We start from the raw sequence: 7,342 nt of genomic DNA, 5'->3' as shown, positions 1-7,342 counted from the left end.
GGTGGGCTCCCACTTTAAAGAACTTCAGATTGCTGAGGGTGGTGTTTCCCCTTTGAAGACTGTTACATTTTTTAACAGATCCTCCTTTGAAGATATTCATATCTGTGGGGTTCTCCAAAAGAGTTGGGGGAAAAGTCCCCTGTTGATGCTATTTACCAGGTTAGAATTTCAAACCTGGGAAAAATAGCTGTTCCCTGAGAGGATGATGCTCTTTTTGAAGCAGTTCAGATGGTTTCAGTAGGCATTGTTTCTGAAGTTCTCATTGCTAGAAGGTGTCTGACTTTAAAACTTCACATCATACACAATGTCACAGCAATACTACGGAGAAAATAGCACTTTTTTTTTTAAGGAAATATGAAATACACTGCTCTGAAAGCTTTTTTGAAGATGCACATCCTGTTTGCTTGTTTGCTAAATGCATGGTTTGTGCTAAGTGTACGGATTGTGCTCGCTCTGTTACAATAATCTCAGCAGAAAGGTTCTTAACATGCAAAATCTCTGATAAACAATGATGTTTTGACAACTTAGGAAAAGGTCTGCTCTTTTAAACCATTGTGCTTATATTTGCCTGCTTCATACTTTGACTTGGGATGACCTGAACAGTCCTTTGGTGGAAGCAACATGTAAAGATTAATATTGTTAGGATACTCCTAATTAGAAGTGGTTTCCTAGAAAAGTCTTTTAAAACACATATCATTCCAAGAGAGGGATGATAGAAAGTAATAGAACAGTGAGGAGGCACATCGTGAATTTCTAAATGGAAGGAAGGAACAACATACAACCAAAATATTTTTTAAAAATATATATGTTTTGAAGGTCTGTCTGTAAAGCAACAGAAAAATGCTTTCTCCTCCATGGTATCTCTAACAAAAGAAGTTTGACCAAAGTAAACATAAAAAGCTATCTCTACTCATTTTAAAATGCCACACTTGTTACTACAAGAAGTCTACTGAAGTAATCTGTACCAAGGACATCAAGACAATCTTTCTACCAAGGTTGCTAGTATATGGATATAGCACAACTAGACCTTGATTAAACAGAGATAAAGGGCAAGTAGATGAAAAGCAAAAGTAAGCTGTTGGCTGTTGGAGGGAATTGAGCAGAACAGCAGCACTGATGGCTGGTCTTTCAGAAGACAAATGAGTGTTTGGCATTTCTGTCTTTTTGCTCAAGTAGGCTTCAGAGGGAAAGACTGAGGACAATAAGGCAAAACTTTTTTCTTGCTTAAAGACTGTCTACTCCTCAGAAGCATGTAGGTTATAAAAAACCTTAGTTTTTAAGATCTAATCTGAATGCATGTTGCGGCAAAGTGCACTGGCCTTTCAGCAATGAAGAGCTACGCTGTTTCTGTGAGAACTTGAATTGGATGCCAAGGAGTTTACTAATATCAAAGGAAATTTAAACAAATTTCACGGTTTTCTATAACTAACGGTGAGGTAGGCTTTGTAGCAATGTTCTGGTGTGGGTGCTCCAGTCAGTAGGTCCTGTCATATGTAAAGACATGAAAGTTCATGTACACACATACAGAAAGAACACTTAAACAACAAAGAACACTGACTTTCTTTGTATTTGACAGCTATAAGCTTATGTAGACATGCTGACGAGCTATTACTCTGGTGGGGTATTTGAGGCTAGAGAAGTATGATTCCTTGCCTTGAAATAAAAGAATACAGAGGAGAAAAGATTTGTAAATGGTTTCCTGAGTAACCTTGTGTATTTGTCAAGCAAATAACGTTAGATGGTGAACACACACAGGAAGGCCTAACAACAACAAAAAAAAAAGCATCCAGCAAAAGCATAGTATATACTGATTAATGGATGCTATAGATATCTTACTGTTCTGTCTGCTTGGTTAGCTTTGTTTCAAATCTGATACAGATCTCATACTGCAGAGCCGATCCTGAAATAGTCCGTGTTTCTTTAAATTCAGGCAATGCATCACTTTCTATTACCCTGTGTCACATCAGTCTATGCCTGTAAAGGATGAGTTATGTGGACATGAACCAGCATGAGGGCCCAGTTCAGACAAATCTGAGATTTCATGAGAAAATCAAATGTTCATATAGAGAAATTCTTTCTTTTTTATTACAGCACACATTGTTTATGTAGGAAAATTTAGAAAGGAAATTATTTGATGCCTTATCTGTTACAGTCCACTATGGGTTCTTCTTTTTTAGGACAGAGTCCTTGGAAAGTATTTTTCCAGTAGCCATTAAAGCTACACAACACCCAGCTTCTAATGGAAAAGAGAAACCATTTACCAAATTTTCTTTAGTTCTTAGCTCAAACCCCAGAAACAGATGATAGCAGCTTTATACAGTGACCTTGTTGGCATAGAAGAGTTGTATTACCATTTATACCAATATCCTTCAATATTATTCATGTGTTGCAAAAAGTCATTAAAGTGGGTGTGCTGACAACAGAGTTTAGTGGAAAAGAATCTCCTGGGCTGTGGACCACACTAATCTTTTGTGTTAGACCAGCATGTAGCTCAGCCCAAACATCCTTAGCATCAATGTAGCCTTATGTGTTACCACAAACACAGGTTTAGGCTACAGAACATCAACTAAGTCTCCAGAAAGTGAAACTACAGGCACAGACTGTCCAGCAGGATGGAGGCAAATGTCTCCAGGTTTCTACAGTGGAACTCCAGTACTGATAACAGGCAAGATAAGTAACATTACAGGCTCATAATACAAAATCTGGAAGGACTTTTCAGATTCTAATAATTTATAAACTCCTAGGAAACCTTCTGAAACCAGCGACTTCAAGATGACCAGCAAACATATGTCAAACCCTACAGCAAATTCACACACAACATCTCAGTGGAGAAAAGGGAGAGAAAGTAAAGGAAAAATGCAGTAAGGATGACTCCCCAACAGCCCTGCTGCTCCACTGAACAGTAAAGGCTGAGTTGGATGTGCAATGCAACCAATATTCCAACACTGTTTATCCCAGTAGTCATTCCTGGTTTGCTTTCTCATCTTGCCACAGGTTTGATTTTCCAGTAATGTTTTATGTGAGGTGAGCAGAACTGTATTTCCTGCAGCATAACCCCAGCATGGGAAGCATAACTGAACTGTTCACAACCTAAATGTGTCTCAAAGACCATTGCTGACCACCGCTGTGTTACACTGCAAACAAAACTGTAGTCTCTCTGTGTTGCAAGTTTACAGGGCTAAATTATTTAATGTTCACAAAATGCCCCAAGATTAGAAAGCACAAATCAGTGCAGTTCAAGGAGCAGAAAAAAGATGGACTGCTAGCCTCAAAAATGAGCCTCCTGCACACAAAGTGACTACTCTTTGGTATTATAAACAAGCATTTAAACAGCAAAAAGGATTGGCTTCTGCCCTTATTTTCCTAGGTAAAGCTGAAAATAGGACTGTAGAAACAAACTCTTCCAAAATGCCTCTACGTTGAAAGGCAAATGTGTACAAGGAGCATCAGCTAGACCAGAATTGATATCTTTTGGCTGTCGTTAACTGCACTGTTGGGCTTTCTAAAGAGATTCTTCAGTTTAAAAGTGTAAATTTTGTGTGAATCTCAATGTTAATATTTGCAAACATGGGAAAAATGGAAGCATTCTCCAAAAGGCTTTCTCCCTTCCCAGAAAATAAAAATTTGGACACCAACAACTCAAGCATTTGCATTTAAACATATATAAATGACCTTTCCAGGAATATCTCTTGGGACCAGTTTTTCTGGGGCTTTGCTTCGTATCAGTTTCGCTGCAAAGAGATCATGCTTTACAGTAAACACCTCTGACTGTTTCCTTCAGTTATACTGATTGTTATAATTTTGATAAATTATTTCACATGTATACATCTCACTACCCCAGGACAATGAGAAATAGAAGACACCAGTGTTTGCTGAAGGGTATTGCTGGGTACAGGTAGGTGATGCTTTGTGGCTAACTTTATGTTCCAAAACCCTGCAAGGAGCTGACAGCTTAGTCATATGTCAGGGTTACAGTATAAAAGGTACTTGGATTAATTTCTTAGATTTTTATCTGAAGCTGTCTTGACCCTGGGGGGGGGGGGGGATGGGAAGCTGGATCCTTTTAAATAGAAACTGTAAAATGATATAGCAGCACTATGTAGGATGTAAATCCCAGCCCACTCTTATAACAGAACTAGCAAACTTGCAGACTCATTCTCTTCTTTTGTCATGTTTTTCTTAACCAAGTAAATAGTAATAAAGAGTTTGGTGGCATTTAGCACTACCAAACACCATACATAATTTGACACCTAGCCAAACACTGCTGCCTCCTGAAGTGAAACTGGAAAACTGGATTCATGAGACACCCTCATCACCAGACCTTGCTTCTCTCCCACAGCTTGAGAGCCCACAGCCAGGGATGGGTGTTTAGAACAAACAAATGCATTTGGTGGAGTGGCAACAGCTCCACATGCATTTATCTGCTTTTCATTACTTTGTATCACACCCTCCAATTTTATTTACATTAGTTTTTATTTTAGATGAAATAAGGCTTCATTGATGCATCTTAACCACATTATTCAACACCCACCAACTCACTGACAATTGCACATCAATACATTTTAGTTAAGCATCTGTCTCCTCATTTGCTTCCTTGTCAAATTTGCAATTTATGTCTGCATAACTTTTCACTCTGTAGCTGCACTCTGCATGAAACAGGTAGAAAACACATAGCAAAATGCTACGCTTATTCTCCAGAGCAAATATGTAGTGCAAGTTCATGCTGTGAAGATCTGAAAAGTTCTTTAGGGTTACACATAGGTGTGAAAACCATTGTGATGTGCTGATGAAGCCATAGCCTTAGCTAAGCAGTAATTAAATCATTAAAAAGAGAAAAAAGAGCAACGTTAAGCCCTTCTATTCAGAAAGAAGGCTTTCATATCATTGAAAAGGGGGGTAGTTTTAAAAGAGAAATAGAGAAAATAAAATTTTATATTTTATTCTGAAGTAGAATATTTAATTGTTAAAACATCTTTCCTTTGTATCTCCCCAACTCACCCCCCTTCACTGCTCGTTTCCCAGAAGAAATCAGGCTTTTTCTCAAGTTTATATCAAGCAAAAAAATATTTTCTTGTGGCAGCTGAAAAGCTTACTATCAAAATCCTGAATATTTTATAGAAAATAATATTATATTTATTTTTAAGGGCATTCTACCTTCAACACAAATGCATCTTCACAACAAATCTATTGCGTTGTCCTGACATAGTTACTGCAAAGGTTTTTCCTTTGCTTTCCCAAGGGCCCAATTGATTTATCTGCCAGAAGCCTAAAGCCCCAAAATAAGATCGCTTTGAGTTTACAGAGGTCATTTTTCATTGTCTAAATAAAAATTTCTAAACAAAAATCTCTCATCCTGTTAACCGCAGGGTCCTTATCTCCCCAGAGGCCACAGAAACCTAAGAGAAGCCATTTCAATTCTTTTATGAAGAAAGATAAAAGCAAGTTTTCGATTAGAAAGCCAAGAAAAGCCTTCTTATTAAATGGTGGTAACAGTAACTAGTCGAAAAGGCAAAACCATTCAAGGAAGAAGAGAAAAGGGAAATCATTATGCATGAAGCAAACACTATACATGAGGCTGCCAAGGCAATCTGAGGCAGTGACATTCAGGAAGAGAAGGGAAGTTCACAAGCCTTTGTAACTAGTTATAGTTCATTCCCATCTATCTAAAAAACCTGTTTTATCAGGCATGTTTTCTTAATTGTGTGTCCATAGCTTTATCAACCAATATTAAATGCATGTTAGAGTAATTATGTATTCAGGCCCACTTTCTCTTGATCTGTCATCATTCAAAGCACTTACACAGGGTTTTGCTGGGTTTTGAGATGGCATGTGATTCCAGCCCTGGAATAGTAGATTCTGCAGTGTTAAACTAAAAGTGAAATTATTAGAAGCTACTTCATATTCCAAGTTATGATAAAGTGAGATAAACAGAGACATTAATGGTGATGCACTGGGAAATTATCCAGACCTGTGAAAGCAAAGATTTTTGGTGTTTGGAAAAATTCTCAGCATATATGGCTGAAATACCCTGTTAGTGTTTTCCTTTCTTCTTCCTACTTAAGAGAACGGAAACGAAACAGCATTTAGGACACTATATAATCCTTTAGGATGCCAGATGTAAATATCTAACCTACCATTTAAAATGCCATGTTGAAAAATCTACATACAATTTCTTGTGAGGGAAAAAAAAAGTCAAACGTAAAAAGAGGAAAGATACTGAGGGCTGTTTCCCCTTTATGAGGATAAGCATTCAGAACCCTCTGACTCTCACCATTTAAGATTTTCTTGTGCACTAAGAAGTTATATCACTAAATGTCTAGGTGAAATCCATACAGACACAAGGATGATATAGTCACATCCCTATCCTGCACTACAAAAATCCACACTTGGATTTACTTGTGGTTGTCACCAGTAAAACAAGCCAGCTAACACTGGCTGCAGTCATGGCATACTGATAAACAGCAGTTTTCCTTAATCACCTATATATATCCTGAAAACAATCTAGAAAATAACCTGAAGTGGATTTCTCCAGCCCTTCCCAGTTGTGGCCAGCACATCCTTGAATGTGATGCCTGTTTAAAATGTTGAGAACAGTTTTGCCTATCTGAGATGAAAACGGTGCTTCCCTGCCCTCACATACAATTCAACAGAACTAAAATGGAATAATATTTCTCTCTTTCCCTGCTCCCTTCCACTGCATACCTATGACAACAAGTCATTTTTGTGCCTTAAGTTTGTATTTTCAACTACATTTATGCTCTTGAACAGAAAAAGAAAAATTTGGTTTACCCAATTCAAATCAAGAAGAAAATCTTACGTTGCTAAAAGTGGCACATCTCTTTGACTTCAGTGAGGTCAGGATTTTACCTCTCAAATGCAGCTTTGTGATGTTAATAACTTTAGCAGACACAATTTAATTTATGCAGCCATCTTTTTTACCTGTATTCTACTTTTATGTGTTTCTATACTTACAATAGAGATATCCATCTCTAATTTTTTTATAAAGCTATAAAAATTAGATTCCAACTAAACCACAATTTGCCATGCTTACTTCATTACTTTTCATATTTAAATGTATCATTCTTGCAAAGAACAGTCCTACTGTTCAGCAAAGTCCTGATCAAACCCCTAGCACAGTCAGTGGAGCACCCCCTTTGACTGCAGAAGGAGCTGGATCAGGCCTTAAGCATGGGGCTCTTTAACATGTCTTCTTCTCATGTACTCGCCTAGTTGTTCAACTAGATGTAACTGAGGAATGTATAAGTGTTGCAGCTAGTGCACGTGTCTCATTTTGGAAAGTAGATTTCTGAAATTTGATTTTGTATGGAGAAAACATGTTGGC

The sequence above is a fragment of the Pezoporus occidentalis genome, unplaced genomic scaffold (genome assembly GCF_034315485.1).
Source record: "Pezoporus occidentalis ecotype Australia unplaced genomic scaffold, CSIRO_AGI_Poc_V1 ctg13, whole genome shotgun sequence".
Classification (NCBI taxonomy): domain Eukaryota; kingdom Metazoa; phylum Chordata; class Aves; order Psittaciformes; family Psittacidae; genus Pezoporus; species Pezoporus occidentalis.
The sequence above is the reverse complement of the archived record's forward strand: the minus strand, read 5'-3'. Positions refer to the sequence as shown.